General features: G+C 48.2%; 1 protein-coding gene across 2 annotated transcripts in view; it reads right to left on the reverse strand.

Annotated features, from left to right (window-relative positions):
• LOC105188789 (discoidin domain-containing receptor tyrosine kinase B) overlaps positions 1 to 18,322 on the reverse strand; it is a 166,784-nt gene extending 148,462 nt beyond the window's left edge. For both annotated transcript variants that reach the window (XM_025299880.1, XM_011150422.3), the window contains exon 1: positions 18,116 to 18,322. The gene's annotated coding sequence lies outside the window, so the exon portion shown is untranslated. The remainder of the gene's footprint in view (positions 1 to 18,115) is intronic.
• Between the last annotated feature and the right edge of the window lie 4,607 nt (positions 18,323 to 22,929).

The raw sequence follows: 22,929 nt of genomic DNA on the forward strand, positions 1-22,929 counted from the left end.
TTATTCGCCTCACCACCTCGCTCCTTATATTCCCTATTCAGTCTCAAGTCGGGTCGAACGGAAAGGGGAGGGGACGGGGGTAAAGAGCGCGAATCCATTTCGTTTTCATATCGGCGGTGGGAAATATTAGGACTCGATCGCGCGGAAAAGTACCAGATGCCGCCGTGTATGGTTTCAGATAAAGTCGCACGGCGAATACTCAATGTGTGCGCCTGTTACAACAAGTAGTGCTCGCGTGTCCTGCGCGCACGTTAGTCCTGTGCCGTTGCGCACACAAAGTCTGCGCATTTCGGTTTACTCACGAGTTCCGCGCGAATTGAACGGAAGGGATTAATTCGTTAGCGGTTGTTCGCGCAGCGCCTAATGTCGTGTGCTTGTGCGTGGGTGGATAAAATTCAGTGCAATTTTATTGTTAGCGTCGACCGAGCCGGCACGCGTGGGCAGAGTGCCAAAATTCCCCCGAAGCCAACCAGCCTGGAGCTCGCGCCGAGAGAAAGAGAGAAAGAGAGAGAAAGAAAAGATACGGTCAGTCCCGCCGAAATTATAGCCATTTCCGGCTTTAGCCGACTTTATCTTCTTCTTGTCCCGACGAAAAAGTAACAGCCACGTGCGTATAAATTATTGCGTCGTCATCATAGTTACATTTATTAGAAAAACGGCTGGCACACTGAAAGAATTATCACAGTAGCACAGGAAATTATTTCTGCGCACATTAAGCGTTATTGCAGTATCGGGGATAATAACCTTTACTGACATGAATATTGACAAGACGGGAGAAGAGTGCAAAAGCGTGCGACGTCGGGAATGATTACAAATTTGAGCGAGGTCGATCGTTTCTTTTTCTTTGGAGCCGGGGATCTTAAGATCATCGTGGGATTCGCAAAACATCGTGGATTTCGGTCGCTCGCCACAGCGCGTTCCATCGTCGAATTTTCGAACGAGCGATAAAACAAACGTTTAAAACTGGCGAGGATCGCACGATGATTGCTCTCTTAATTGTTACGCGCCGTAAGAACCTTTACACATAATGGACGTTCGGATATCGTGAGCAACCTAACGACCGAGGTGAGTACCGACAAGGAGGGAACTTTAGTACTCTCGAGCGTGCTCCGTAGTCGCTTTTAAGAGCCGTTATTAAGGATCCGCGTATTATCGACGACCGAACGATATTCGACCACTCGAGCAGATTTAGACGGATGAAGACGGGCCCGAAGACGGAACTTTGCTTGAAATAGCGTAAATGTCTCGCCCCGAAACGAAGAGAGAGAGAGAGAGAGAGAGAGGGGGGGGGGGAGAAGAGAAGGAAAGAGAGGGAGAAAGAGAGAAAGCCGCTGATCGAACGCGATGCGCTCTTATCGAGCGCACTCAAGTAATTTGCGTCTTGAAAAGTGTCGGCTGCGCGCGCGATCGCGAAATATATATTGTATTATATTAATACGATGACAACATATATCTATCTTTTATTTATACGTTAATTGATTTATTTATTGGAATCGTCCTTATACAATACATTGGACGTGGTCAAAATAAAAAATAAAAGTTTGGTAGATATTAGTATAGATCGCGAAATATGCATTTTTCACTAATTCATTTATTCGCTCATTTATTCAGTAGAATTATCCATATGCTAAAAATAATCAAATTAAGAAAAGAATAGAACGATAAATGTTAGTACGGTCGCGACTTGTGTATTTTTTTGTTTACCTGTTTGTTCGTTTATTTATCGGAATCGTCCTTGTCGTACAATACATTAAACATACAATAAAAGAAATGGAAACTTGGTAGATATTAATATGATCGCGGAATATATATTTTTTCACTCGCCCATTCATTCATTTATAAACTCATTTGTCGAGACGGGAATCATCCCTGCGCGGTACGATAAATATAATGACAATAAAAAACAGAAGGAACACGCGCGCGCGCGAGATAGATATTAGTGCAAGCCTGCCGTTTGCCGGCGCGGGATACAAATAAATGCGAATTTCCACGAGTGCTCGTCGAGATTGCCGCCCGGCGCGTCTCATTTTTCCTCCCGCTTTTTCCCCTATTTTTAAATAAATAACTCGCATAATAAACATGTGCCGGCCACTTGTTCTGAATTTGTCCGCCAGCGATATCGTGTATTTTTTCGTCAACATAAACAAGCCCTTCCGCCCGCGAGCCCGGGCGTTCGTGTTCGCGCTGTTAGCGGTTACACGAGCGTTTATTTCGAGTTGACACGGACCGGATCTCGGCTGCGATTCGGGCCAGAGGACGCGAGGAGCTCGCGGTTAACGCTTGTTGCGGCCGCCATCACTCGCCGGGTCTCCTTTCGAACGCAGGAACACCGGCAGGGATATCGTCGAGAATGACCTCCTAACGAGGAGAGGCGGATGATCGGCGGGCCCGAAGCGCGGAAGTTGAAGGTTCCTCGGGCGAACTCGAAAGCCTCCGGGTCTTAAGCCGCTATTACTCGACTCGCGGCGTTACCAGCACGGAGTTTTCGAGTGGCCGCTTGTGTGGAAAATGGAGCGCGGCTCGTCGAATCGAGCCGATTCGATGCGATGCGACGCGACGCGACGCGACGCGACGCGACGTTTCCCGCCTCGCCTCTTATCGCGCGTATACGTAACGTATGATACTCGTCGGAGCTGAATCCTCGCGATTAACGTCGTCCACGTCGTCGCTGTGATTTTCTTTTCAGCGCGACGAGAGGGCGCGCTCGTCGCGCTTCGCTTCGCGATAACGAGAGCGACTATAATGATTTCTATACATTGTTGCTCTATATCGAGATTGAAGACGCGTAGAAAATGTTGGGAAAAGTTTTAATATTTGCGATTCCTGTTGCATTAAATAATGATATAATATATTTCATATAGTACGTAGGCAATATATAATATACATTATAATGTAATTATATTATATAGGTAATTGAATAACTTTATAGCCAGCAATATATTACTTGAGAAGCAAACGCTGTTAAAATGTTAATGAAAATTACTTGATTCGAATATTTATTTGGTTTTAATTTATTTATTTAAACGTGAAGGATTCCTCGGGGGTGTACAAGGTAATAATAAACAAAGAGGCGTAGAAAAATTAAAAAAGAAGAGAAGGGGAGGTAAAAGTAAATGGAAATTCATTTAAAAAATATAGTAATTGTAATTGAACGGTTATCCAAATCAGAATGTAAAAGGATTGTCTAGGATGTTTAAAAGTGGCGTTTTTTAAAGCTATTTAATGATCTATGCTACTGTTCTATTATTACTTTTCGCTCCAATTATTAAAAGACAGACAGCTTCGGAAATAACCATAGCTTCAGTGAAATCGATCGTTATCCTCCTTTCATCGATGTAGACATTTTGGCTTTTATAATAAATCGTATCGGATCAGCCAAAGAGTTCGGCTCGATTTCCACGTTAAGCTTGACGCCGTTGCAATCAGTGAGAACAAATTTCTCATGAGTCGGGTATAATCACTATCGTCGTTTACGAAACTTCGTCAACATTCCCTCTCGGCATCGCTCCTCCAGCACAGCCCCATCGTAGAAGGTGTCTTTTTACCTCCTTTTTATCTTCTTTTTACCTTCAAGGGAGACAGATAATCGAACCGGACTTCTCTCGACCGAACCGATAACATCGGCGAAGACACCCCAAAGCCCGCGTTCGATCGCCGACGTAAAAAGTGCCGAGGCCTCGCACGCTTCTCTTCCTCTTACAATTATCTTTATTAAATTGCGCAACGCTAACAACGATCGACTCTTCTCGCTTGTCTTCCCCGTATCAGCGATCCCATCTCGGACAGCCTTTTATCATAATTAGATATTAACGATCTTCGTATGAGCTGCGAAAGACGACTCGAAGTCGCGCGCGAACCGACGACTCGCTCACGCGTCACAAACGCGCTGCGCGCGCGCGTGAGGCTCATAATCATGTAAGAGAGAGAGAGAGAGAGAGAGAGAGAGACACAGACGGATGGATTGACAGATAGAGGCAGAGAGAGAGGCCCGCGACTAATTTCGCGGCTCGTTTTACCGAAGCGCCCGTGCTGATCTACGAGACCTCCGGAATGATAGCTCGGTATCGTGGAACGGCTTTAACGAGGCAGACAGGCGCTTCTAGTTCGCCAAGCCGGGAAGTTTAACAACCCTGGAGCGGGCTCCGGGCGGATCTTAAACCCTTATTACGGTACACGTACATCGGTAAGACAGCTTTCGAAAGTCTGACCTCTCGAACAAAGGCTTTATCTGTCGGGCACAGAGCAAGTTGGACGTAGATCCATCCGCTTGGACATAATCTCGCTGGTCAAACTCGCCTTTGCGTGCCGCGCCGCAGCTCCTCCGCGTTGCTCGCTCGCTCACCAAATTGCTCGCTTTGTCGTCATCTCGCTTGGTCGCCATCATACTTGCGAGCGTGATAATTTCAGAATCACATCCTCCCCCTCCCCCTCCCCCGCGGCGGAAGCGGGAGAAAGCTCGCGGACTCGGTGATCGTGAAGCACTTTGGACAGATTGCCGGCGATCGCGAGAGGGTGCTGGGCCGCGCGCGCCATTAGCGTCGTGATTTTCGTAGGAATCCGCCGCGCCGGCTCGATTATCGAACGGACGGAGAAGAATCGCGGGCGCACGCTACGTCGCATCGATAGCGCTGAAGAAGACGGCCGGTCGGCTGGTTGGACGAACAATCGGAGGAGAGTTTATTAACTTCCAGCCGCGTATCTTCTCGCGCCGAACTTGCGACGGCGCGGCGCGAGGCCGAGGGGGGATGGATGGGGGATCGTAGCGACGAATAGACCGCGGAGAATGAAAAGCAACACGAGGGCAACGGCAGCGCGCGCGTGTCGCGAATAATGGAAAAGCCTCGGCTGCTCGCTCGCCTCGTCGCCTCGAGGCGCGCTAATGACGTGTGCGCGCGCCCGCGCCCGAGTCGGACTAATCATCGTCGCCGAGCGGCCGCTTGATCGATGGATAAGGAAGTAATACGAACGGAAATCGAGAATCGACACGGTTATCGGCTACGGGGAACGGGCGCTCGCGACGTTTCCCTGCTAATCACCCGCGATGAGGTCGCGCGGAGGTACGCTGAAAACTCAATCGTCTTAATTCGCGCGACCGGTGTTTTCCTCCCTCGAGCTCGGCATTTTCTCAGCTTGACGTGCGCGACGTTTCGGTCGCCGGCGGTCTTCCTCTTTCTTCGGTTACTTCGCGGCGACGTGGCGCCGTAATCGTCTTAATAGTATTTGACGCGGCAATCAATAGCGCGCAATACCATTAGTGATCAATTAACAACAATAACAACAACAGCGACGGTGATAGTGGAATGATCAGTAGCAGTAATAAATTAGTGGGAAATGTAGAGAATGATGAAGGTGGCGAGACAGCGAGACGCGCCCAACGACGGACATTTTAGCCTCTGGCGGTGGTATTTTTTTACGATGCTCGTTGCAGTGGATGCGAATAAAAGAGCGCGACGAAGAGCGAGATAAGCGAAAAGCGGCGACTCGGGATGACACGACTTTTGACGGCCACGCTGTATTCGCGCGATAAATCAGTGATTGGGAAAAACGTCGAGTTCTCTCAGTAAATGTCGCCAATTTTTCGTTTGATCGTTTAGCCGTTTTAACGAGAGCGCTCTTTGCTGCATGGATTTTTATCCGGCTGTCGAGGCACCCAGCTGATAGAAACAACGAGCCAACGAGATCGTAGTTGCTGTCGGCGTGAGTGTTTAATAACTTAATTACGGGAAGATAATGTTGTTTTACAGCATGTAAAACGCGCAGCTGTTTAGGGGTCTTTGGCCTCGCAGCACGCGCGGTATAACGAGACTCGCCGCTAAACCGAGCCTTCTATCTCGAAACGCGGACTTTTAATTATCAAGAACACCCTCGCTCTTCCACGTCCCGTCCGTCCCGATGAAAAAACGAGCGTTACGAAAAACATCGTTCCGACGTAATCTCCCCGCAGACGAGTCACAATGTCGCAGCAACATCCGCGATTAGGCCGCCATTGTGGCGTCGTGCTCTCACACACGGACAAAAGAAACAGTTCATTTCCTCGCCACGGTGAAACGGAGAAGCTCTCCCTCCCTCTCTCTCTCTCTCTCTCTCTCTCCTCTCTCTCTCTCTCTCTCTCTCCCCTCTCTCTCTCTCTCTCTCTCTCTCTCTCTCTCTTTTTCACGCGCGCGCGACTGGCTTCCTCGCCCGGGAAGCCCGTTTTTCGGCCGATTCGTCTATTCTCGTCGCGGCGGAGAACAGCGATTGACCGCCGTCGGCGGCGCAAAACACTCGTTCGTAGCAACATCTCCGCTTCGGTCGCCGTCGGTCCGCCGGCTGTTAATAATTGAAACGTTTTGCGCGCGCGCGCGAGTTGATCGTTAATCCGTCATCCCGTGAAATTCGCACGCCGGCGACTCGCCGCGCAGGTGGCGAGAACTCGCGGCTTTAGCGCGCGATGCGAAATAATAATCGTCGCACCGGTCGGTGCGTTAAGGGGCGGCGTTAATGATTAAGGGTGGAACGAAGCGCTGCACGGCAGAACGCGCGGCGCATCGGCCGAGCGTAATAGCCGGTTATTATTAACGCGTGAGCGAGACGAATCGCGCTGGTTAACGCGGCGGTTAGGGACTGCCGGACGCGGTGCGAAAGAACGGTGCCGTTCTGACGGGAAATAATTGAATCTTAAGCCACACAAGTTCGCGTCGATTGCCAATTACCGCCTGATACCGGCTTGTCCGATAGGGATAAGTTCGCTGAGATTTTCGCAAGGTGCAGCTGAAAACCGATACTTTTATAGTCGGCTGTAACTTTATTCAATAATGTATCTCGACCGTTTTTTCAACGAGAGAAAGAGAGGGAGGGGGGATCGTGAAAAACGAAGGAAATAAAGTTACGCTTGACTGAGGCATCATGAGGTTATCCGGGTCTCCCGGAGTTTCTCGTAAAAATCTGGACAAACTCGTGGAACAACTCAACAATAGTTGTTCTGTATAATCAGCGCTTGTACATCGGCGCAATCTTTATACGCAAGTAACATGAAACAATCCGTGGAAGCGTTATTGAAGCAGTACTTGAAGTGGTACAGTTTCGATGCGACGTTGACATATATTAATTGACGCTATATAATAATTTAATGAAGACGAAAGGTATCTTCAATCTGCGAAGGGGGAAAAGCTATCTGAAAGTATGCTTTAAAGTCATAGATTCTTTTTGTTATTCTTGATTCGTTGTATACGTAAATAAATTTTTGTCCTCATTTGTCATCTTTAACAAGAGATACACAAAAAGAATCCTTACGTCACCTCATCGTCATATTTTGCAATTACTCTGAACTTTGAGAATTGTTATTTACAAAGTGCACAACTGCGCACATAGAGTTGCTAATACTAAAGTTGAAAAGATTTACCGGTTACATGTACATCAAATAACAGAGAGAAGTAACTTTCTCTTTTATTATTTATAACTTTAAAAGTTACGTTGTACTTTTAGACAGCGTTTCCATCTTGTTGATTGTGAAGATATCTTTCTTTATCACTAGATTATTAAACCTTTAGTTATAGGAAGCAATTAATTAAGGAAATGTTAATGCATTAAGACGTCATGTACTGCTTCGATAACGTCTCTGCGGTTATTTGACGTTATTAGTATATAAACAGTGTGTCGATACAGGCACTGATTATGCAGAATAAGTATTGAGTGGTAATTAGCAACCAACTCGGCAAAATTGAATTATTTCCCTTGAAATCGACATTTTTTTCACATCGTGTGCCGCTCGCTGTCGTATCGTGTAGTCGCATCGATGCCGAAGAGGTTGCGACATTTCGATTACAATGGCCGCGTTCGGCAGCGAAACTACTTTGCAACAATTGCGAAAGCGGTTTTCTCCGCTGAACGCAGCCAATGTTGACGAGTTGGCAAACAAGTGAGAGTGGCCACCGAGTGTCGTGTACTGTAAAAATTGTTTCGTATTTGTGACTATGAAAGCATGTTAAAAAAATTTCAGTAATATCGGTAGCAAATGCTGTTACAGTTTTAACGATAATAATATTTTGTGCGTATTACCGTTACTTCTCGACGACAACAAAATCATTTTTAACGAGAAATATATAACAAAATATATAACAAGACACTGGTAAATAATTTTTGGCAAACAACAAAAGCGAGTTACGGTCGATCGCGGCAAGTAATTAATAACAGTTTCAATTAGGTTAATCGTTATTTTCTCTCTCTCTCTCTCTCTCTCTCTCTCTCTCTCTCTCTCTTTCTCTCTCTCAGTGTACGTGCGCGAGGTTGAAGATCGTACGAATGACCCAAATTGTAACGTGAAGGCATACACTTCGAGAGAAAGATGGTTGGTCTCGCAAAAATTATAGTCACTTTCGGCGCTAACCATACTTCTTCCTTGTCTAAACAAAAAAGTAGCAGCAGCAATATGCGCATGAAATTATTATCACTGAAAGTGTAGTAACGCTCGCTGTGCGAAAATGGTTCCCCTGACCGAAATAATTTTACTATGCAGTTACGTAGTGACACATGTATAAATATTCTTCCTTAGTAAAAATTTAAGGAACAGAGGGAACCTCGGTGAATAATTAGCGAGACATGCGCGACATCATGTCGTCCTGTTTGTAACCACAATCTCACAGTGAAAAACTTATAGTCAGCAATATAATCGTTTTTGTACAATGAGAGTTATTATGATGTCGACGATGCTATAACTATATACGTATACTGCAACTGTTACTTTCTTACCAAGACAACGAGAAGACACGATAGGAGCCGAAAAAATAACTATATAATTCGCGCACATTACGTTACTCACAAGTGAACCTCGGGGAACGTCAGACGCCGATTTGTTTCCAATTTTTTATAGTTATTTTTTATGTCAAAATATGAAGGAATCTGTTATCATTTTTAGCTTAAATTATTTTTTTCAATTTTTTGGAAATTTTTGAACTTTTGCACAAGTGCACTATTTTATATTTAAAACAATATTTCTTAAAAATATATATATCTGATTTGTTGAAACTTGCACACACATGTCGCCGATTATGAATCAGAACCATTTTATAAAATTCAAAATAGCGAATCTAATAGCGGGCTGACGTCATTGTTGAAAATGTGTTCAGTTTTACGCTACATTCGACGTTGAGTAATCTTTCGGCTCACTATCCAGCAAACAAGCTCATTTTAACGTCAAAATCTGATAAAAACTAAACAAGAAATGAACAAAAAAAGAATGAACAGAAAACTTGAGACATTTCGAAAAAATTGACAAAATTAATTTAACTCTTTAACTGCTACGGTCGAGATAACTCGAGTGTGGGAAAAAATGGCGGCCTTGCTACGAGTTGCCTTGATCGAGTTTACTCGATTTGGACTTTCAATGTGTGTGGTACTGCGTGTGGTATTTTTTTTTTCAAATTTAAAAGTGTGAATTTCTGAAAATCTGAATCATCAGCAAATTATAAAATATTTTATAATTGTAAAAGTAACTCAGCAAAGAGGGTCATTTAATATCTCGGCAGTTAAAGGGTTAAGCTAAAAATGATAACAGATTTCTTTATATTTCGACATTAAAAATAACTATAAAAAATTGGAAACAAATCGGCGTCTGACGTTCCCCGAGGTTTACTCGTCAGCCTCTTAAACTCTCGCAGTTACTCGCATAATCGCGACGCGCTTCTCGCCTCGATCGTTGCACCCGCGTCGAAGGAGAAGCGTCGAAGGAGAAGATGACGAGAAGCACGAAAGCGTGACGTCGATCGGCCGCGGCGGCAAAAATTCGCCGCAAATTTCGGCCACGTCGTTATCGATCGCGGCAGTCGGAACGCCGAACACCGTCGCCATCGTCGTCGTCGTCGTCGTTGCTTACGTTTTGCAGATGTTAAATTTTATTTACGGGCCGATAAATTTGACGTGAGCTGTCAGTAATGATGGCCGAGCGATTGCGAACCGATGGACGCAACAGATGGCGTTATTCCGCCGGCGCGGCGGAAACTGCGACTGGCACGTACGCGAATTTACCTCGCAAGCGCGTGCGTATAACACTCGAAGTGCTAATAATCGAATGACGCGGGCGCGGCGATAAATCGCGTCACGTCGCCTCGTGTATGACCAGCGGGTTTAAATAATTTACAATTCACTTGGCGTTATCGCGCCCCGCCGTGATTCGCCGTCAAGCGTTAAAGCGCAACCGCGTCCGCGGCCACTTTTTGCCGATCTCCGCGTTCGTCGCGCGATTTCATCGAAGAGAATCAGTTATATCGGAGATAGAGCGCTGATGAGAGGAAGAAAGGATCGATGCGGGACTTCCCTCTGGCTTCTCGATTTCCGACGCACACGCGGCGGGCGCACGCGCACGGCTACATTTATGAAATGTGCGATGCATAAAGCACGCGCAAGTTACGCTGTATAATCGCCGAATTGCATTTTTTTCCCGCGGGTAAAGCGACGTCTATGTGTGCCCACGGCCAGCCGGGAGGATGGCGGAGCGTGAGAGAATGGCGGCAGGGGGGCGGATGGGGCGGGCAGGGCGAAGAGAACGCTGTTCCAGGGCGCGCGAAAGGAAGGAAGACAGGCAGAAAGGCAGAGAAAGAGAGAAATATACAAAAAAAAAAAAAACGAATTCCGCGCGCTTTCTCATACGCGCGAGACGTATTTATGCAGGAAAGTATGAATAAACGCGCAGCACGACCCAGTTTTTTTTTAAAGCAATTCCGCTGTGTTGGGCATTATGCTATCGTTGTATCTACGCTGTAACGCACTCCGCGGGCCACGCGCGTGTTACACAATGTATTCAGCTCGAAACTCGGTAAAAAGCGCGCAATCAGCCGTGTCGCTGTATAACGAAGCGCGACGTATCTGCGCGCGTACATACGCGAGAGGAAACAAAAAGGAGCGTATACACACACAATACACACAGAGAGCGAACGAGAGAGAGAGAGAGAGAGAGAGAGAGAGAGAGAGAGAGAGACCGTGAGAAAGGGGCGGGGGTTGAAAGCGAGAAAGAAAGAGCGATAATACAGACTCGATCGATCATCGAATCGCACGACATCGCGTATACAATGAGACTGTAAAAAATGCGCGACGCGCGAGCTGCTATTTACCTGCGCGGCGGGGGGGGGGGAACTCGGGCGTTAAACGTCGCCGCCGCCGCGTTCTTCGACTCTGAAACGAGGCAAGAGGAAGAGAGACGGAGGACAGAGGGAAAGAGAGAGAGAGAGAGGGTAGGACGAAGGTAGAGCCAGAGGAGAAGGAGAGAACGAAGGCAGCCGGCATCCGGCGAATGTATCCTCGCGACAGTAAGCGAAATTGTGTATGCATCGCGCTCAGGAACAAGCTCGAAACTTGGCGCATTCCGCGGCGTGACATTGGCATTAAACGGCATCGATGTGCATCGCCGTCGCGTGTATGAATGTACATACGCGACGCGCACGTATGCGCGTGTGTGCGGATATGTGCGCTCCGTCCGAAGAGAGCTCCACGACACAGGCAGGTGGGTGAGGCCGGGGGGACCTCGTCGCCGACTCTGTGACACGGATTCAAACGTTATTTGCTGCACGGTAGGCGGCGGCGGTGGCGGCGGCGGCGGCGGCGGCGGCGGCGGCGTGTCCCCGAAACGCCGCTTTAAAGTCGTGCTCGCGGCTAAAGTAAATTTCGCGTGTCCCAAGAGCGTCGCCAACTACGACGTGGCGCGGGGATGTTCAGCAATGAGTAAGCGATGCGTGAAGCTACGCCGTGCAGGCGTCGCGCCCGGGAGCAACCCCTATTTGTATTGCCGCACCGCGCCAGCCATAGTGCATACCGCATACTAAGGCCAGACATATGTACAGTCGCGGCTGTACAAATGTCGCAATCTAATATCGCGTTCGGCTCTAACCCGTTTTCGAGGGGACGCCTTTTATTCCGCGCGCCGCGGGAGAGCGCGAGATGTCTTGATCGCTCGGCGTCGTGAGACCGAACTGCGCGCGTACGCCGAGATGTAACGAGCATTACGGCGAATAAATATTCAGCGCCGCGGGCATTTCACCGCGAGGAAGCGGCTCTCACCGTATGATTGACAGGTGTCACGTTTTGACACGCTATTTTGAGATCGAGCCGGCTTCTTCCCTGGCTCCGATCGACTCGCCCCACTGCATGAGGAGGGATTTCCGCGATAAGCTTCGATTGAACTCGAAGGTGGATCGCGAATATTTTGAATGGTTTGGTAGGTGTCTCTCTCTCTCTCTCTCTCTCTCTCTCGGGATTCACGTTTTCTTTGGACTTTGATCGATCTAATCGAGGGGGACTCACTGGCAGAATCGCCTACAGCAACATTCAATTATGCAATTTCGTATTAATTTAGTAATTCTAAATGTAGTCTGCAGAAAGAAGGAAAAAAACAGAGAACACGAGAATGTCTTAACAGCTGATTGTCTTTGATCTTTATGTTGGCAACTCTGATGGAGATGATCTGATGGAGTTTTATTGCCGATTGGCTCAGTGAGAATTTGGAAGAGTTTGTCGAAGTAAATAGTACTTCGCCACTCGAAGCAGTGGACGTCATCGATTATTTAATATCGTTATTATTAGAGCATTTATTCAGCGTTCTGAGACGGATATCTTTGAAAGAGCATTTTTTGCCAACTCGATTGATGATTAAGTCGCTTCCATTGAACGCGACGGAGTCAACTTTGACTCAAAAGGCGAACTTTCGCCGATAAATTGACCCAATTCCATTCATCAGGCGCTAGGCGGGTATTATTCAGTGTTCTTCAATATTTGCCAAAACATAAAACCGTTAAATTATCGAGAACACAATCGCTGACCATAATAATTTCACTACACGCTTGTAATCATAGATATGAAAAGCTTTTTTTCAGTGTGAGAATAATTTTTAACCTGATCTTCCACTTTACGCGTATATAAATAAGAAAAAAAAAATGGCGATGATATTCCAGTCGTAACGTTAAGAGGTATCTATTCGATGAAAATCCAGTTTGATTTTTCAATCTAACTTGGATTTATCGCATCGAATAAAAAATCAAAAGCATTCACTGCCCTCGCCAGAAATAAATTGATCAAAATCCGAGAGAAAGAACTGATTTATTTTTCAAGCGAAAAAATACAATATCTGTCGGTTGTATGACTCAACCTTTTCTCGTTATGAAATTTCTGATGTCGGTGGATATTTATTTCACAGTAATATCGGTTATATTTTCATCGAGAATATCTCAATTGAAGAAACAAAATTGAACGCATCTCTAAACTAAACAGATACACGTCAGTATTTTTTTGAAAAGATTAACGAATCGTTCGCGAAATAAATTGCCGATTGCGGCGAAGAGCCGCAAATAAGGACGATGTACGATCAGTCTTGCTGGTGAATATCATTCGTTTCTATCGAATATCCGGTGAAGTCAAATCTGTCTTAAAAGTCAAAATAAAATCCTGATTCAACATTACATCTCGGGCGGACGTTTTCGTCCGCCACTCGCGACCGTCGAATTACACAACGAAGATCACGATTCCGCGTTCCTTTTCTCTTGGTCGTTCTCGTTTGTCACGTATTGGCCGGTACCATTCGAGGGAGTATCCCGCGAGCAAAATTCGCGAAACTCAGAACTCCCCGCTGCGTATTCGCGAAGCGCGCGAGAACGAGCGACACGATGGAGTGGCTCGCGGCTTTTAATCGTAACTGCTGGCTTAACCATCCGGCGAATTCGGCCGACATATCCGACACTGAAACCGTTTCCATGTAATCCTCCAAATTCCGCGTCCCTCGTTTATTCTGCACGCACATGTCCGATTATTTCGCGCCGCGTCATTCTTGCGCGCGCTCGGCCTTCCTCCGCCTCCTCCTTCCACACATCTCGAGCGAGTCTGCCTCTTCACATCGCTTCGGATTTATCAGGGTATTTGTCATTTTTAGACACGCGTGCCATGTGCGTACAACACTCGACGCAGGACGGCTCGGGCATTTTTTTTCTTCTTTTTTTGCGAAGTCTGAGGCGCTCCAAGTTGTCACAATCGCGAGCCGCTGCTGACGGGTTTGCACAGTAGTCGCTTTTGACAGCGGTGCAGTACATGGTGTAAATATTGACTCTTTATCACTCTTATTTGACCCTCTATACTCTTATTTGACAGATAAGAGTATGATGAAAAGAAGTGTGCTGAGTGGCAAGATAGACTGTAGCCGAAAGCACTTGAAACCGCAGAAAAAATGTGATGAAGACGCTTAAGGTAAAAGTGCCAATTTCGGGACACATAATGACCCTAAAATACTGGACATTTTTTGTTATTTTGACCTTTAAACTCGACTATTTAAACTTTCAACGCGAAATACACATACACGAAATACATACAACACGTATTTTTATTGTTAAAAGTTGAAGTATCCGAATTTAAAGACCAAAGCGATAAAAATGTCCAGAGTTTAATCTCATATTATTTTGGGCTTTACATATAAATATTTCCATTTTCAACACAGAATATATATATATATATGTGTGTGTGTGTGTGTGTGTGTGTGTGTACATCCCATATTGATAGTTTAAATATTCAAGTTTAAAAATTAAACATACTTAGTTGGCCACGCATCCCGTATTATTTTAGCGTTTAAATATTTTAATTCTTAATTCGAATATTTTAATTCCTAGCGCGGAATGCACATGCATGCGTTGAATATGCGTGGAGAATATTCCATGTTGAAAGTTTAAATACCCGAGGTTTAAATATCCGAAGTTTAAAGGCCGAAACATTAAGCATGTCCACAATGAGGCACCTTACGTCTCTCTTGAATCCTTCTATGAGTAAATTTGCAACCATTCGACGCGCTCTTCACTTAATCGGCAAAGATGTGTCTAAATCGTTCCACATGCGAACGCATGCAGTCAGCTGACGAAAGCTTCCAAGACTTTTCCCCGGTGGCTTTCGTAACGCATCCCTCCGCAGTCATATCCAACGGTAGAATTTGTCTCTCAGAGATTCCCGAGGGATACACTTTCTCATTGGATACGAAGCACATCGCGCGGGTCGAAGAAAATTGTCGCAAGCTTCGATCAGAGTCGCCTACAGGGACGAACACACGGCGGACAACGCGTTATCGCGGCGTATATCGCGCTTGATAAAGGTCGGGTCGGAATTAATGGCGCTTTGAAAATGCCGCTCGCGAAAACGATCCCGCCGGGAACGAAAGAATCTTCACAAGAGAGCTAATTACGCGCGGAATTAATATACGCTGTTGAATTCTAAATGAATACCGGCTCGCGCCGGCCTTCGGATTGTATAACGAGGATCATAACAACAACGCCGCAACAGTTGGCAATTTCGGTCGTCTCTTTGCCGGATGCATTATCGAATTCTCCGGGTTATAAATAAATTTTAATTTGCGATCGCGCAAGATTCATTATTCGAATAAATTATTCGCCTGCCGAGAGCGCGTACGCGTCGAATTGTCCTTTCCGTGAATTTAACACCGTCGCATCCTACGCGGACGCGTAATTATGAAAGGAAAGAGAATGAATAAATTAAAGGTCGCGATGTAAAACGCGCAAGAGGCGTCCTCGACTCGAAATTCACAGGCTCGAAGTACATCAGCCCTAGGAATTTGGAGGACCGATTGAGAATCGGGTGACACAACGTTGTGCAAGTTATTGTCTTTTGATGCTGCGAATGGTTAATCGCTCCTGATGCGATCAAATAGAGGTCTCTGAAGCCCTAATATGGAAAAAATTATTGACTCTTATTTTGAAGCTGCACATATTTCCAAATTGTATATCAAGGGTTTATTCCCGCAGGTAAATAAATAAATAAATAAATAAGAGGCAAGAGAGTGAAGCACACATTTGTGGCATCAAGGTGCTCTCTAAATGTTGTTCAAGTGAATGTCCACTCGAATTCGAATGAGCCCTTACTCATGCAGAATGAGTTCTCCACTCGAAATTAAAGAGTGAATCTGACATCATGGGAACATGTTCCCGCCCGAGTGAAATATTCCAACAAACGAACTTCTGCGATTTCCGCTAGTAGTTTTCCTTACATTTCGAATGCAAATATTATCATTTCTCCTTCGTTTTGTCCGAGAAATTAAAAATAAAACTCCATTAGTCCTTCCAGTCGCGCAACATTCGCAAAATCTGAGCCAACTTCCGACTCGGGGTCTGCCGAGCTCGGTATCCTTCGTCAGACCCTTCGATCCCCTCGGACCCGACTTTTCCAGAAGAGAAAGCGCCGCGAACGGGCTAGTAATCTCCAAACCACCCTCGAAAAATCGGCGAAAAATTCGCCTTCGACTCGCGAGTGCTTCCCGCAGCTTCTGTCCCGCCTGCTCCCAACCTCGTGAAAAATTTCCCTCATCAAATTCTGACCCAATCTGAGCGCGGGTGTGCCCCGTCAATCGACCATCAATCGCAGGAGCAATCGTCCTCGGCATCCTCGTCGCGAAAAAGTTCCTCCCAAACGAACGACGAAGGGTCGAGTCTGAAATATTCCGCGCGGCTCGCGCGACGTCTACGAGGCGCCGCTGTTCACGTTTGCCGAGTGACACACGGCCGACAGTAACGAGCGATCGGGGGCAGAGGGGCGCGGGGGGGGGGCGCATTCTCGCGCCGCTGCTCACGGATTGCTCCGTTCGTTCGTCCGCTCGCTCGCTCGTCTGTTAGTTCGTTAGTTCGTTCGTTCAGATCCTTACATGCGAAATTCGGAATAACGATCAATGAGAGAGAGAGAGAGAGAGAGAGAGAGAGAGAGAGAGAGAGAGAGAGAGAGGGGGGGGAGGGGGAGGAGAGACGAGGCAGAGAGTGGCCGCACGCGCGAGAGGGTCGGCTTGCGCGGCGAGCCTGGCACCGTGGACGGCGGGCCGAGTGGGGGGAGGGGGCGGCGAAGGTTGGTCGCGCGGCATTCAACGGGGCTAACTCTATCCCGGCAAATTACATTTCCATCCCGCTACGTGATAGGTGCAGCAAACATGCCCGTCAACGTCCAACCGAGTTTCTCGCTGATTAGTTACACTCGACGTGGATTATATTTCCGAAGCAATTAATTAACGAAGTTCCGCCGGCTCGCGCGTGTGCTCGTCCCCTGTCCTCGGCTCCCTGCCCCCCCCCCGGCTGCCCGCTCTCCCCCTCCTCGTGGCTCTCGCACGCGCGTGCACGCGACACCGTGGACCGTCGTCGTCGTTGCCTCTCGCTGTCGGCATCGCGACTGAAAGACCGCAGGCTCGGGGGCGGGCGGGGGTGGCGAGGGGCACGAGCAAGGGTCGGCGGGGTATGTGACAGAGGTATGAAATTTCTTGCGGTGGTATGTGCGAGAGCGAGCTCGCCGCGGGCTGCTGGACTTGTCGGGGTATTACGACTCGCCCTAATGGAAACTGTCACCGAAACGTCCGCGGCAAAGCCGAGCCCGGCCTGACCAATCGCGCACTCGTCCACTTACCGCGACGGCGGATGTCGCGGAGGACGACCGAACGCGGCGGCGTGCGACGGTCCCTCCTCTTCTTCCGCTTCCGCTCGTTTCCGCGCTAAATTCGCGAATTTACGCGGCTGAAGCTCGGATGCCGCCGAGGAGAGTGAATCCCGTCCGCGACTAGGCTGGCCGAGCGGCCGACCAATCGCGCATTCGTCCACTCGCGGTCGCGGACACTGCTGGTGCAAGTACCACCGAGTAACCACCGAGAGAGAGAGAGAGAGAGAGAGAGAGAGAGAGAGAGAGAGAGAGAGAAATAGAGAGGAGGGAGGGCGCTCGTTAATAATTGTCACGCTGATCCGCGTGTACACGATTGCGCGCGGCCGGTGTTTGCTTGCGTCCACTCGCGCGCGCGCGCGCGCGCGTCGTATCGAATTCCCTCAGCGGATTACCGAGCTCGCGTCGCGAATAAATTCCTTCGGGAACTCGGAAACACGGCCGGGCCCGAGGAGAAGCTCCGTCGGTCCGCCCACGGTTCCGCGGGAAGCGACGCGCGTACAGCACAGCGACGGAGAAAGAGGCGCCGGGAGAAAAAGCGAAACATACATCGAGCGTTTTTCGGGCCGCGAGCTGGCGATTCGGAGCGCGCCCTCCGGAAGCGCGCGCGGTGGTGGTCGTTCGAACGCACGTCACCCGCGGCCGGAATTTCGCGCGGATTCTCGCCGGTCGGCCAGGTCTGGCAGTTCCTACGCACCGAATCAGCAATCCCGCCGGCGTCGCAGGAGCAGCGTCGTCCCGTCGTCCCGCGTCGTTATCCTCCGCGTGTCGCTGCACATCCGACCGCCTCAAGATCGCGCCGACAAAGCGCGACGACGGTGCGTCCGCTGCCGGTGGATCATCATCGACACCACATCGGCTCTCATCTTATCCACCCTTCTTTCTCTCTCCCCCTTTCTCTCTCTCTCTCTCTCCCCCTTTCTCTCTCTCTCTCTCTCTCTCTCTCTCTCTCTCTCTCTCTCTCTCTCTCTGTCAGCCAAAACCGTCCCAACCGAGCGCACCAGGCGGAAGTCCGCTCACGACGTCGGCGTCCCGGGAGCGGGAAAAAGGACGGGCTGTCCTTTCCCGTCGATTCTCGTCCGTTCTTCTCGAAGTTGTTTGAAGAAAGGAGGGAGAGGAGAAAAAAAAGGAAAACTCTCCAAGTGTCTTGAGGCGCAAAGCGGCTGCTCTCGGCGCGAAAGAGAAAGAGGGAGAAAGAGAGAGGGAGGGAGAGAGAGAGAGAGAGAGAGGGGGGGAGAGAGAGAGAGAGAGAGTGAGAGAGAGAGAGAGAGAGAAAGAGAGTGTGGTAGGTAGCGGAGGAAAAACGAGAACGCGATCCGGAGCGACAACAGGAAGGAGCGATGTTACACGCGCGGTTGCCAGTCGCAGACTGAAGTCGCGATCCGCGAGTAGCATCGATTTCGGTGGAGGGGGAAGGACTCGGGGGCGGGCGAAGAGGGGGCAGCGCCGTGAAGCGTAGGAGGGACGGACGGTTGGCGTGAGGGCAGGTAGGTGAATCGAAGGACGGGCGCGCGAGACGAGAGGAACAGTCGGGCTGTACGCGCGTCGCACTGCATCGCATCGCATCGCATCGCATCGCATCGCATCGCGTCGCGTCGCATCGCATCGCATCGCATCGCATCTCGTCGCGTCGTATCGCATCGCGCCAAGCGAAGCGAACCGATGCTTATATCGCCCGGCTGCTAGTAGTATAGCCGACGACTACTGCTCTTAGCATAACGGAGGGGCGAGAGTGAACCCGACGAGAGAGAGAGAGAGAGAGAGAGAGAGAGAGGGGGGGATGGCAGGAGGGAGAGAGAGAGAGACCGCAGGTATCGGGGAAAGGGTTAAGAGCCGCGCGCGTCGTAAGCGGTTCGGCCGGCGTGCGCGCGGCTGGCCAGGCGCGCACATTAACTACTGGCCGGGGACGCGCTCCGGCGAAAGCCGACGTAAGGAAACTCCGCGGACGCTTCCTTCCAGCTTCTCGCCCGCCGATTTTGCCCCGTGCGGGGCAATTGGGTTACTGCTTACTGTTTGGCAGCCGTGTTCCTTCCTCAAAGTCGGTGCGAAGCTACCGGAGGAGAGGAAAGATTGGATGGATTAAAAACGCTGATGATTGAGCGGAGTACGCTTTTGTCGAAGAAGAGAGCGAATTTCTGGCTCTTGGAGCTGAGGTGCACTCATAAGAAGTGTAAATCCTGTTTTCTTTGAGTAAAAAGCGCTCGACTCGCGCATATTGTCGCATTAATTCGATCAACTTTCTTCGCGCGTCGCGTGGCAAATTAGCGATCGTATTGAATATCAGTCTGATTGAATTATATAAATTATACTGACAAGGAATATATCCGCGAAGTGTTGTGTGTCTCCGATTTCGATGAAACTTGGCATATTTATGTAGAGTAGCCAAAAATAAGAGACCTCCATTTTTTTTATCGGCAATGGCTCAGATTTAAGGGATGAAACTGCCCCTCAAAGTTTCATCCCATTTATGTTATCTCGATAATTATCGCAGACAGGAAGAAACTTTTTAAACAAAAATTGTATGGCATGAAAAACTGTACAATTTTTGTTTAAAAAGTGTAAAAAAACATGGGTCTCTTATTTTTGGCTACTCTACAAATATGCCGAGTTTCATCGAAATCGGAGACACACATTTCGCGGATGTTCCTTGTGAGAGAAATTAAATATTTTCAATCATGTTCAGTTTTTATGTGACTAATGTAGCGTCGGTTCTTCGAGTAATCGAGAGACTGTCAACGAACAAGTCAGTGGCGGAAAGACTGCGATATTCTTAGCCGGATAAAATGCAGAGAACGCGTGTCTGCATTGCAACGGGAAAATTAGTTCCGTCTGGAACATGAAAACAAATTCTGAAGAACTGTGAAAACAAATTCGCCCGTAGAGGTGACGACGAACGAACCGAGCGTTACGGCTTGAAGGGAAGCAAATTTCTCGTTCTAACACGCCGAAAATCCGTGAAGCGGGGATGTCGAGAAGCAAAAATTCCGTTCCCTTCAACCGAGATGCGCTCAGTTCGCCGTTCATTGTCACGTTCATTCAACCGACCCTTCCTCTCCGTGCAAAGTACTGAAAAACAAATTTCCCATTGGATACGGACATGTTGCGGGACGTGCGCGAGAAGAAGTTTGGCGAACTTTTCGCGACCGGTTCTACCGTCAGAGAATACTAATAGAGCTCGATTGCGTTTTGCGCGTTAAGACTAGCCTGCCGATCCGGCGCGGATTCGAGCGCGCTCGGATATCACTCGATTATCGAGCGATTGTCGTTGAGCGACGTTCCAAACTTGCGAGATTTCACATGGGGGACACGATTTTGCGGTCCTTCATGGCCAGACTGCGCATTCTTTCTGTATCTCGTTTCGCAATAATGGCGATTATCGCATCGGTGTTCCTGCTGGCCGTGCGGATAAATTAGTTCTTTCCGGATAATGTTTCGCGCGCGATTAACTAGCGGCGATCGACCGACGCGACACGCGAATTAATTGGGCGAGACGCGCGCGCCAAAATCACTATGGTTGGTATTATTTTTCCCGCCCTCCTCCGCCTTTCCGCCCGCCCTCCGCTCACCCCGCCGCGTTTGACCGCGCGGCGGGTATTAAAAACGTAAGAATTTTTTGTACGCTTCGCAACTCGACATTAAATTTTCATGATTCTGCGCGCGATATCGCGGTCGTTTGTTTTATTATTCGCTCGCTTATTAAATTCATAAATTGTTTAATTCTGGTTTACACGCATGGATTCCGCTGCGAACCGTAGCGCAGGAAAGAAGAGCGAGAGAGAGAGGGAGGGAGAGGGGGGGAAGAGAAGGAGGAGGAAGGGGGAGGAGACAATAACAGACGAAAAAATTGATGACGCTGCAAATGTTATTTTATTCGCGCGCATTTATTTCAAAATTGCTCGAAATAAGTAATATTTCATCGAAGCTTGGTTATCAGTGTTTTCGACGAAATGTTTGTTATTGCGAAATTTGCGAAATATATTTGCACATCGCGAAATAGTTGCTGCCCATAATCGCTTTATTTCGTTTCGCTCGCGTCACTGAAAAACGCAGAAAAACCGACGGGCGAAATCAAACACGCTCACGCCCACACCTACGCGCGCAGCGACAAAAAAAAAAGAGAAACACGCACGGCGGAGAAAAAAGAAATACCGTAATCGGTTGACCCCAAACATGCGTGCGGTGCTGAATGGTCCGCTAATGCCAGGATTCGTTCGTTGTGATTGCGGATCGACGCATGGCGGTAACGATAATCGCCTATCAACGGCGAATTCAACGTCGGGCAACCGTTGACAACGGCAAACAGCGATTACGTGTGTGGCGCCGTGGATAGATTTACCGATGTTACTGCGCGATGCGCGAGAGAACGAGCACGGCCACGAGAAACGAGCAAGACCGAGACCGCGGCGAAGTGATAGTGTGCAAGAGTGAGAGAGAGAAAGAGAGAGAGAGAAAGCGTATACAAACATACAGTAATTACCGTTTAACTAGGACGCATTATAGCGCGAGTTTTTCGCTCGAGAAATCTCTGCTCGCTCTCTCGATGTGCATTTCACTTCTTTCTCCGTCCCGCAGTCTCCCACGCCTGGAAGCTCTCGATAATCCCGAAGAACGCTCTCCCCAAATCCAACAGTACGAATCTCTCTTTCCTCTCTTGCTCTCTCTTTCTCTTTATTTTTCCATCACGACACAACTGGGAAGTCGATCGGTCGCGACGCGCGATTCCTCGCGGATTCTTCCAGTCGCTCGCGCTCCGCGACTGTTATTCGATCGCGTTTCGATCTCGCGTTCCGTTCATTTTTCTTTCCGCCTTTCCCCAGCCTCTTTTTACGAGGTCGTCGATGCCAGTGTCGGGTGTGTACGTATTTATGTCAGCATGGCGCTTGATAGCCGGTTGTTATGAGGAGAAACATATATCGATGGGAACGTGGCAAGCGGATTGTCTACGCGTCGATTCCGATCGGCAACCTGCGCTAACGTCGATTTTGTGTCGACACGCGAGACGCCGCCGCGCGAGCGATATCTCGCCGGCCGAGCCTGCCCCGTTTCATTCTTTCCTCGTTGCGGCGGTTAACTCCTCGCGAACCTGCGTTGGATTCCTGCCTTGACATTGCGTGTTTTGAGATATAATTATTCATATCATATAAGAGTACCGAATACTCGGGTATTCGAAATTTTAAAACTTTCATTTTTACCAGTTTTTTTTTATCAAAGTTCTGCGTAGAACGATATTTTCTCTTAGAACGCTATATCGTTGATTAAAAAATAAAAAGATAAAAATATATACATCATTGAGGTCAAGTAAAGGAAATATAAATTAGTACTCCCTCACAATAATTCATTTATCGCCACCATCAAACTGCTTCGGTTATTGGCCTTATTGGCCGTTTTCCTCGCTGACAAAAAATGAAAGGCTTTGTCTACAGGCTTTTGAATGCGTTTTATTTCGAAGTACACCCCCTAAAAATACCGTTCTGTTGGTTAAATACCACAAACCGACGAGTTGTTGCGCGT

Source organism: Harpegnathos saltator, unplaced genomic scaffold (assembly GCF_003227715.2).
Source record: "Harpegnathos saltator strain DR-91 unplaced genomic scaffold, Hsal_v8.6 scaffold295, whole genome shotgun sequence".
NCBI lineage: Eukaryota > Metazoa > Arthropoda > Insecta > Hymenoptera > Formicidae > Harpegnathos > Harpegnathos saltator.